Raw genomic sequence first — 11533 nt, 5'->3', positions numbered from 1 at the left:
ATATGTTAACTTAAGATAATGTCTCGTCAAGTCACTAATGGAGCTTTGTGGCTCTGCCCCATAGAATGTGACGACAGATCAGAACCATATGGTCCATCCAGTTTGCTCATTTCCAATGTGCTGTAAAACCTCAGACCCCTTTTGATCCATACCTTTCTTTTATATTTAGGATTGCCCTATATTCATTCCATAAACATTTTCTTAATCCTTTGCTGTATTAGCCTCTACGATCTCTATTGGAAGGCTATTACGCAAGTCCACCACCCTTTCCGTGAAGTACTCACATTGCCGCCGAGCCTGCCACCCTTCCAGGTAAGAGAAATGCTGCACACCTCAAAAAGAAAACTAATGATACAGTTACCGGTGCTCCAGTGTTTGCACGAAAGCCTGCAATCAGTCCTGAACAGATGAACAAAGGAACATAGGGCACAACGGGTTTAGCAAATCAAACTCATTTATTGTTGGCTCAATAAATGAGTTTGATTTTATTAAACCCGTTGTGCCCTATGTTCCTTTGTTCAACCCTTCCAGGTTCAAACATGATGTTGTTCCAGCAATGAAAATGTACAGTTTAGACCTATTGGGATATGCTTCTGATGAAAAGCCATATCATGATATGAGAGGCCCACCTGTCTGATTCATAAGAGTGGCCTGGAGATGGGCCTTGGCTTCAATGAATTGTGTGTGGTAAATGATATGGAATTTTCATGTAGAGCGTACCATTGATAACTCAGATATCAAGTCACTATTAGAGATAAGAATAATAGTGCTTGAGTTGGTCACGGAGAGAACTGTATTCTTCATTAAATGTATCAATACACATAACTCCATATTGTGCTTGCTGTCTGGATATGGAGCTCACAGTTTTCCTCTTGATTTAATGAAAGGATGTGTATTGTTCCATAAAATTATCTCCAATAATGGTTACGTATATTTCTATTTTATTCCAGTAAAAGTACCAATTTGAAACAAAGAACAACTCATTTGTGTGTTCTAAACACAGAAGACGTTTCCCAAAGTTATTTTATTAATGCTGTAAAATTGTGGTCTCTATCATTTACACTGGTTTAAAATAATGTTTTGCTGTTTGGTATCTTCTAGCTAATTTTAATATTAACTATGTAATAGTTAATGTAAATTATTTACTGTAGTTATTAATAAAAAAAAATGTAAAAAGTGGCTAATGTAAGTATTTTTCCTAAACCTGTGAGATAATGTTCTCTGCAGCACCACAGACAGTTCTCATCTGAAATGACAGATTCTCCCATCATTTTCCCTCCCCCGTGCCTTATCACTTTCAATAATCATTTGTCTCCTTCATGCAAATGTAAGTATAAAAGGAAGAACAGTGAAAGGTTAAAATGGAAGCAGACTATCATTCATCGACATGGTAATTTCCTTGCCTGGCACTGTGCCAGATGTTCACTGCAGCCACTAGCTGCCATTCCGAAATGAGTGAAAGCCTCTTTAATAGGAGTGTAAATAAAAGACAGGCTGAGAAATGAGTTTTCCATCCCAGCAATCACTGGCCTAACCTCTGCTGTAAATAGTGTCTGGAAGCAGTGCAGATGGAGTATGTGCACCTGGGGGAAAAGCCAATCTAAGAGGAATACAATTTAACCCCTTTTGGTATCATGGAGGCACTAGTAAGACACTGCAAGGCAATTCTTTGCTGATCCATCCAGCCCCCAAAGCATTAAACAGCGATGTGCTATTAAACTGTGAATCATATCAGATGGGCAGTGCAATTCCAACTTGTGCATTCTCTGCATCAGTTTTCTAGCCTTATATTTTATAAAGGAATAGCATATGATTTTTTGGGAGGGGAGTTCTGGCAGATGTTATAATATTATGGCCCTGAGACTATCCAACAGAGGGCTGTTAAAGTGAAGGGACAATTTATAGTCATTGATTTAATAGCATGAAGTGATTTATTTGACTATGGAAGACAGAACAAAATCTTCTATATGAATGATCTGTCACCTTGCAGTGGTAGGTATGTCCAAGCTACAGATCGGCTATAATCCTTCCCAAACGGCATACAGAAACACATTTATAAAGAAAGGCAGTGCAATAGCCAGGCCACATATGTGAATATACTATTCTTTTGAACTGAGCCTTTCTTTCTCAAGTTGTAACGTGTGATAAATTCATTAACATGAGTGCGATAACTTGCAGAGATGAGGATGTGAAGTTGCAGGAATAGGAGAACCAATGTCAGACAGATTTTAGACGTGAATAGTGGAATAGTATAGTAGAGCTCAAAAAGCAAGCAGGGATTTAGCAGCAGATAAGAGTCCATACGGCATGTAAAAAATAAATAATATATATATATATATATATATATATATATATATATATATTTAGCAGAGTGATTTCAAAAGAAATAGACATATGCTATTCTAGTATATAGTTCTAGAGTTTCACTAAAGGTTGATATTGGAGCATTAAAAAAAAGCGATATTTTTTTTAGAACTATGTGAGTACTCGCTGATAATTGAACAAAAAAATGATAAACAGCACTCACAAAAATCAGTTACAGTGCAGGGTGCCAAGGACAAAAGAGAACCCAATTCCTCTAACAATAATACACACTAATCCAAAAACTTGTCCAGTACTCACTATCTTTAGAAATCAGAATCCAAGAATGGGATAATTCCAAAAAAGCATAAATTAATATATACACAAGAGACCCTATAACAGAACCGTATACCCTACATCCAATAAAGTGAGATAGCAATAAATCAGAACATACGTATAACAGTGGGGGGATAGCGGGGGGGGGGAGAAACAAAATGAAGGGGACAAGACAACACACAGGTGGGTACACTAAGGGGAAACAGCAGGGGGGCAACGTTTCGGGGAACACACCTTCATCAGGCCCGTTCCCCCTCGCTCCAGAGGAACAGAGTGGTACTTCCTCATACTTCTTCCCAAACCTGGCCCTACTACCTCCTTCCACTATCCTAGAACATACATTTGTACCAGACAGGTAATAAATAAAAAAATCCTACTACAAAGAGAATTAGGCTGCGCTTATAGTGCCGGCGACACGACATCGCGTCAAAACAAATGCATAGTTGGCGGCGGTGCTTATAGTGCACGCAACGGCGTGACCAAGCAACAGCGCTACCAAAAATCTGGTAGTCAGTTATTTGATTTTTTCGGTGACGGTCTCTCCTTGTGGCCAATCAGAGAGCTTCTCCGTCCCTCTGCCTTCCCCTTTTATGATGTCACTGGCGTTGTAGCCAGCGACATCACCTAATCTTGAATTACAACTATCGCAATGGCGACGGCAACGGGTGACGTCATCGGTTGCGTCGCCGTCACTATAAGCGCAGCCTTACACTCGATAATCTTATTAGATACAGTATCTCCAAAAAGGATTGAATGAAGAAGAAAATGATAGATGTTTTCTGAAATGAAACATTGTAAATATAGTTAAATACTATATGAATATACTTCTTGATAAAGTGCGGTCACAAAACGGGTAGGGGTGTTGCATCCTCCGTTTTTTTAATGCAGCTTAAATAAAGAATCTTATCTTTATGACCTGGCTCTCTGTTTCTGTGCGCTGGAACTATACTTTTTTGGATATGTATGTACAGTATGTAATTATGTTAACCAATTAATTCAGCAACTAGGGTTTACATCGCTTTTAATTTTATAAATATCTACTGTGTACATACATGAAATAATGATGATTTATGACAGTACAATTACATCTTCAACCCAAATTTTATTAATTTATTATATTAATTATGTATTAACAATTCAATGAGTAGTATGATCAATTTAACACAACACACACACATTGAATATATACAGTATATATGTATATACATATATATATATATATATATATATATATATTCAATCTTAACAGGTTATATAATTAGTTATTATATGTTTTATTGTGGTTGCGGTATTATTATTATTATAGTTTATTATTAAGAAGTTATTTGTAATGGAAATGTCATTGTTGTGAATATTATATTATTGTTCCATTATGGATAAATACAGGGCAGGAATCACAGTATTAAAAGAAGTGTGAGTGATTTCTCCCTGACTCCAGCTGATAGTCAATCAAATTAGTGAACACTTTACATTAAATTGTTCCCATTGGCTACAAGAGTGTATAAAGCATCACGAGCAGCCTCATCATGTGTACTCTTGATTAAGCACGCAGTGTGAAACGCGTAGAGGTCACGTGAGGCTGCTACGTGTACTTCCAGTTGGCGAGAGAGCTGCCGGGAGAGTGAAGGGTTTTTCACAGCGTGAGTTCACCGGGTCCGGACCCGTGTCATCTACTGAAGCGGTGTGCAAACTGGGGTGTGGGGGGGGGGGTTGAGTGTGTGTGTGTGGGGTTGAGTGTGTGGGGGGTTGAGGGTGTGTGGGGGGGGGGGTTGAGTGTGTGTGGGGGGGGGGGTAAGTGTGTGTGTGTGGGGGTTGAGTGTGTGTGGGGGGTTGAGTGTGTGTGTGGGGGGGTGAGTGTGTGTGGGGCTGTGTGTGTGTGAGTGTGGGGCTGAGTGAGTGTGTGTGTGGGGTTGTGTGTGTGTGAGTGTGGGGTTGTGTGTGTGTGAGTGTGGGGTTGAGTGTATGTGTGTGTGGGGGGGGGTTGAGTGTGTGGGGTTGAGTGGGTGCTGTGATTAAATGCAGCGGTGCACAAACTGGGGGGTGGGGCGCACCAGGCGCAAGATTATTTAAGCGGGAGGCGTGCGGCGAAAAAGATGTGCGCGGGCAGCCAATATGTGCGCGGGTGGCCGAACAGGATAGTGCAGGTGGCGGCCACGTGATTCGGAGGTACGGGGGAGGAGCACGCCCCAGTGCTGTGATGTCAAACGCCCCTCCTTCCGGTGTCTGCTCTGCAATAGCGCTGTGTTCCTGCTCTCCTCCGCTGGCAACCTGCTTCGCTGCGATCCTCTGCGAGTGAAAGGGTCGGCTGCCACTATATCAATCATACTATGAATGTACAGAAATAATGGGGAAAAAAAAGTGACAACATTTCCCCACTCGTGCTTGCAAAATTATGCAGGACACCCTGTGCTCATGCTTGGAGAGTTGGTGATGTCACCACTCTCAGCAGCAGCGTGGACGCAGCCTAATTTTGCAAGAGCGAGCTCTTGAAGTATGTAAGTATTTAGACTGCGCTTATAGTGCCGGCGATGCGACGTCGCCCGAAAACAAATGCATTGTCGCCGCTGCGTGCCCTTATAGTAAGCGCGACGGGGTGACGCGATTTTTTGAAGCCGCCAATATTTGATTTTTCAGGGGCTGTGGTCTCATGTGACAGCCCCTGAACCAATCAATGGCCTGGTCGCCCGCACCGACACAAAGCGAAATACAACTTTCGCTAGCGGCGACGGGTGACGTCACGCGTCTCCGTCACGGGCACTATACGCGCGGCCTTAGACATATTTGTATTTACATTGTATACCGTTTAATAAAGGGTTTTTTTTTTCATGTGATTTTGATTACATCAGGCAGGGGGGGCCCGAGAAATTTCATGGATAAAAAGGGGGGCTCGGCATAAAAAGTTTGCTCACCCCTGATCTACTGCACCCAGCTGCTTACCGGACCTCTCCGGCACCACTCTCCACAGGATTTAGGACAATTGTAAATTTACAATAGTTTGTTACTTGTACCCTTAGTATTTTAATTTAACACAGTGATGGTTACTTGATTTTGATAGTGACATTTGTTTTTAGTGTTATCGTTAAAACCCCTGTGGGTTTTTTACTTAATAAATATTCCTGCTATTCAGTGCACCCTCCTGTCTATCTTTTTCTCTTTGTTTTTGTGAGTCCCTATGGCAGCTCACTTATCTTTAGGAGGTTGTGGAGTCCTCCCAGGCAGACGGCAGCAAGAAAATTAGCAACACAGTGTACAAACATTTAAAGACAGCACCAGCGCGGAGCATCAATCTTTCTGGATTTGTTCCTATAAAGTAGATCTGCTTTGCATGTCACAGTATTAATGTGCAACCCAAATGTTAAATTGGAGTCAAACCATTTGCCCAGATATATAAAACTAGTGACAGGGGCTAGTATGGTGTTATAGTTGGTTCTGATCTGGAGCTCTGTGGTTGGTAGCTTTACTCCCAAAATACTCCCAAATACCATTGTTAGTCTCGTCAGCGTTTAATAAACAGTTTGTTTTTGGAAATCCAGTTTTCAAGCCTTGAAAAATCAGATTGAAATATGTATCCATGGTCAAAGAGGTGAGGGCAGTGTGCATATACGATTGTCATCTGCATACATATGCATTGAAGCTCCCATACAAACTGTAGGTAGATCATTAATGAACAGTACCTGTGTTGAGCCGGAGTACCTGTCTGAATATAAAGTTGGTTACTTCTAACAACCACACTGCCTGAATACCACGTTTAACACGTGAGTGCAAAATTTATAGAGTCTACAATATTGAATCTATACTGCTGAATTAGACAATATTGCACTATTGGGTGTCTTTATTTCTTCCATGTCCTGATGAAATTTGCGCACTCGCTGTTCTTCATCGTTTGCTGTTTGGATTGGGATCGAGTCCTGTTTCAGGAGCTGCACTTTCTAAAGGACAGTATATTTGCTTTTTTTCTGTTAAAGTGGTGTTATTTGCACTTAATTCCTTTTATCACTATAAGATCATTAATGAAGACGGAAAGAAGTAGGGGCCCAAGAACAGAGCCTTGTGGACACCGCAGGTGATATCCAAGGGCGTTGTGTTACAGCCTGAGAAAGACAAATGTTGGGTTCTACCTGATAAGTAGGAGTGAAACCAGTTTAGCCAGGTACCCCCTGGGCTACTAAACTTCTCTGCCTAACACAGAGAGTGGAAGCATCTACCCCTTACTCCACCAGGGAGTATGGGAGTTAAGGAGAGACTCCTGTGGCCTCAAGCTCCTGGGGTTGGCTCCAGGGACCAAGCAAGAATGAAGACTATGAATGTACTATATGTCAGTATGCTGTCTGCTGTACTGAATAAAGACCACCAGTTTGTTTTACTCCTGCCTGACGATGGGGGGAGGGAAAGAAATATTTTCTGCAGGGACTGCACCTATCCATGATAGGCCCTGTTGGATGGAGGCGCTGCACCGAAGAGTAAGAGAATCAGATCCGAAAGCCTGTCCTGTTTATCCCCACTCGCACCTGCGGAAGCTCAGAATCCTGAGAGCCTAACAGGTGAGCAGCAATACACCCGGTAACCAGAACCAAATCTCCCTTAGGGAGAAGGGAAGCGGTTACACCAGTTTAAAGTGTCTTCCCCTATTCCAGAACACTGTAGTTTGTTTAACAAGATAACATGATCAACAGTATCAAAAGCCTTTGTAAAATCTAGGAGATTGGTCTGAAGTTTGACAGTGTTTTGTCCCCACTTTTGAAGATTGGGACAAGTCTGGCAGTTTTCCAGGTCTTTGGGGGATGGATATGAAAAGGAGAGCTTGCCAGAAATTACATTTTACCTGGGATATGATTAACCTTAAACCAATTATTGAGAAGGAAGCAACAATGCACTAGAGGCCATAACAGCTATAAATCAGGAGAAAGTTTGCAGATAGATTGTTAATCGCTTTTTATGACCCCCATATTAGACCTAAATAAAACCCATTTTCTATATAAATGACTTCTCCCAAACCCACATCTACACCTAAATTATGAATAGCTCTAACAATACCAAATGTGTTTGGAAGCCCCACATCCTTCCAAATATAAGGCCACTCCGCAGCACACCAGTGACATTCTACAAGGCTCCATCATCAGCAGTACCTGTTGCATCCTGTTAACTCCATATCTACATTAGATTTAAAATCCTCCTGCTAGCAAAATCTACCACTACTGTACAGGCATATCGCTCAATAGGCAAACGGCAGCTCACGCATGCGCCTGTCAGCACGCTCTGAACAGCAATACCGTCTCCCTACCTGTACCGAAGCTGTGCGCAAGCGGGGAGACTATAGAGCCTGTTACACATGTGTTATTTACATCAGTTATGCACGTATATGACGATTGCAGTACAGTACATGCATCGATAAGTGGGAAAAAGGTAGTGCTTCACTTTAAGTACATTTTCACTTTACATACATGCTCTGGTCCCATTGCGTATGTTAATGCGGGGTATGCCTGTATATGTCTCCAGGAAATCGTTCCACACTCCATTGTCATCTTGAAGGTCCCACTGGTCAATCCAGGGCACTCAAAATGAGCAACTTCACAAAAACCACCACACTTACCTTAATTACGCTACCACCACCAAGAATAATTTATGGTTTTACCCTAAGGAGTCCTTGGTCCTGTTTACTAGCAAAAGATGTAATTAACATAAAGAAACAATGTAGAGAAATGTGTTTTTGCTACCCTAATTGGCCACACCTCTTACAAAAGTTAACCCTATATACGAAGACATTACTTACCATTATACAAAATATATAATACATCTTATAAAAGGACAAATACAATAACATATACAAAAATTAAAAAAGATAATACATGGAGTAAACATTGAATGAAAAAATAATAATAAAACCGAATATTGAAAAATAAAATACATGAAATAAAATGTATAATTACAAAAAGATACAATTACAAAAAGACATCCCCGGCGCTAGTACCTTACAAACGCAATGATTATTGCACTATTTGACGAAAATAGTCCACCACAAATAAGTGTCAATTTGAAATGTTGCCAATCCTGGGTCTTTGCTGGTTAAAGGTCTTCTTATTCGGGAAGCTCAATCCTAGTGCGAAGCATACAAGAAAAAAACGTCAGTGTAGTATGTAAAATGTGAAATATAGAAATATATAACAACATGATTTGTAAAGAAAATTTGTAGGAGCGCATGTGCGATGCAAACGGCAGTGACGGCTGAGTGAAGGAGCTCCACCAGAATTCGAGTGAACCAGAGATAACGAGTGGCCCCATCACGTCCCAAAACGTACCTAGAGTACATCAAGGGGAAGGTCAGCGGCACCCAAAATGTCCTGCAAGACCCTGAGATGTGAGATGATCCCCTTGACAGGGCCCTCAGAGGCCGCATTAGGAATGAGCAAAGACCCTGTGATGTAATACTCCACTTTCTATTCTTCAAGGTGAAGGAAGATCTTTTAAAGGTGGCAGGAAACGCTGGAGGAATAGAATTTGAAGGTTCAAACCTGGAAATATATCCAGATTTATCCCCAGCCACCGTTGCAGGAAGAAGGGAAATTTAGTCTATAACAGCTCAACCAAGAGCCAAAGACCTCAAATATAGATGGAGATTCCCTTTCTGCCTCATGGTTTGTCAAGATGAACAAATAAAGTCAGCAAAGAATCTAAAAGAGGCAAAAGGATTATTGCAGGCCATAGGCCTCCCACAGAACACTCTACCAATACAGGAATAGGCCAGCGGCATCGCCTCCAAGGAGGACATGGCAAGCAAACCTAGACGTTATTGGGACCCCCGAAAACATGACAGAGGATACCTAAATGATCATACGGTACAGCAAAAAATAAGGTCACAGACTTGCAACTACAGATCTGGAATGACTGTTACAGGATACTGGAGAGGGGAAGATTCATCTACGCAAACATGGTGAAAAAGAGTCAAGCGGAGCAGCAATAAAGTTCACTCATTGCTTATATCTTTTGAACTTCATCTAAGGACATGTTTACCCGTACTAAGCATTCTGGGCACTGATTTCCATAATTCAGTATATACTTATAGTCCCCCTTACGAGCTGTATGATCATGAAGTAAGGTCTCAAATTAAGCTACCATCATAGAAAAAAAAATGAGTTCACCCAAACGCATAACATTCTGCGGCCAACTGGTCGGATATCAGCGGTTATCCCACCTTTTCCCCCATTGCGGGTCCCTACCCCTAGGGCTTTGAACTTGCATGGCGACCCGTCCAAATTGTGATATATCCCCTTTTTCCCTCTCCTGGTAGGAGTTTAAGTTTAAACCCATTTTCCCCAGTTAACCCCCCTAAAAGTACATGAGAGCAGACTGATGAATCCGCAGATTGGATTCTTAAATTGCACCAGCAGAATCCGCAGATCGGATGGTCAATGATAAACAAAAATCTCAAAAAGGGCGATTCAACTTTTACGGATTGATCCACAGACCAAAGGAATCGGCCACTCCACAGTGGATCCAAATCCGCCCAAAATATTAGCCCGTCTATAATTTCGAGGCCAGCAAGTCAGAGGCCCTAAATATAAATTTACCACCGGTATCAGTCATGTCAATAGCCTCTAACTTTAATTTTACCTGGCACAAAAAAAACAATATTACATAACATGGGGTGAGGATCACAAAAGATTATTCCTCAATGTATCAAGCCAACTATCCATACATAATTCAAAATCGTAAGAAAAATCTTGATCACAATACTCCATCTCCTGGATTGGTAGAATCTATGCACTAAAAATAACTCTCCTCCTAAAAATCTTAGATTTATTCAGAGCTCTACCTATACTTATTAAAATTAAAGATATAGATCGCCTACAAAAAAAAAAAACATTGTTTAAACAGAAGTCCGCTCTCATGCTGTCCCAAGTATACAAAGCTGGAAATACTCGTCCTGCGTCGGCAGGACTTCAAACTCTCCTAGAAATGTGAGCTCCCAAAAGGGGGCTCACAAGACAGACGAAGAGCGGAGAGAGCGCACTGAGTTGCAGAAATATACATTTATATGGATAAAAATGTCTCACGAGATGGACCAACAATGACACAATACATTAGACAATTAAGATTTACAAACTTGCTGAGGCATTGTGAGGAGTAATGGTGAGATCCGGAGGTTCTCCTGACGAAGCACGCAGTACAAAACGCGTTGAGGTCACAAGAGGGCTGCTACGTGACCTTCTATTTGCTAAGAGGTGTACCGGTTGAAGAGAGAAGGACGAGATCGATGGAGAATTGTGGGTCCGGCCTATTCACTCTACTCTTCTGATTCTGCCTCCAATATTGGATAACCCTGACTACCCTCCAGGTTTACAGTGAGAACAATTCACATGGTGATCTGTCAAGAAACTTACTAGAGCACAGGATTTTAGTGATGGGCCCTAGGATAAAATAATTTTTCTATTTAAAAAAATAATCTCACCAAATTCCAGATGAGGCATTCCTCAGGTATGCCCAGATAAAGCTTTTCCCTGTTGAAATCATTTCATATACACCACCCCAACAACAACAAAAGAACATGTAGACTAGGCCCATTAGAGAAAGGCATAATAACGTCTCTTTACCCAACTCTTATTACCCATCATAAAAGAGAGGGAACAGCGACATATCAGAAAGTGGGAAGACATAGGTGAGCAGTTAGAGCTACAGGGCTGATATATCGAGAAACATCGCCAAAGTGTCTATCAAAACACACACACATAAGAGAACAGCTATAAGCTGTGATATACATGCTACCTAACCCCCTCTAAGAAACAAATATATGAAGAAAAAAAATCATTCATCGCATTGTTTCTGGGATTCTGGCCAGAATGGCTCGATGTTCTGTATATGGTGGCAAGGCCCAGTCATTAAAGCCCTATGGAATGAGGTG

The 11533-nt window shown here is 41.4% G+C and overlaps 1 protein-coding gene across 1 annotated transcript in view; it reads left to right on the top strand.

Annotated features, from left to right (window-relative positions):
* The first annotated feature begins 783 nt into the window (after positions 1-783).
* RPS16 (ribosomal protein S16) overlaps positions 784-11533 on the top strand; it is a 243444-nt gene continuing 232694 nt past the window's right edge. The window contains exon 1 of the mRNA XM_075600525.1: positions 784-789. The gene's annotated coding sequence lies outside the window, so the exon portion shown is untranslated. The remainder of the gene's footprint in view (positions 790-11533) is intronic.

This window comes from Ascaphus truei, chromosome 5 (assembly GCF_040206685.1).
Source record: "Ascaphus truei isolate aAscTru1 chromosome 5, aAscTru1.hap1, whole genome shotgun sequence".
NCBI lineage: Eukaryota > Metazoa > Chordata > Amphibia > Anura > Ascaphidae > Ascaphus > Ascaphus truei.
This window is presented reverse-complemented; position numbering and strand designations above follow the sequence as displayed.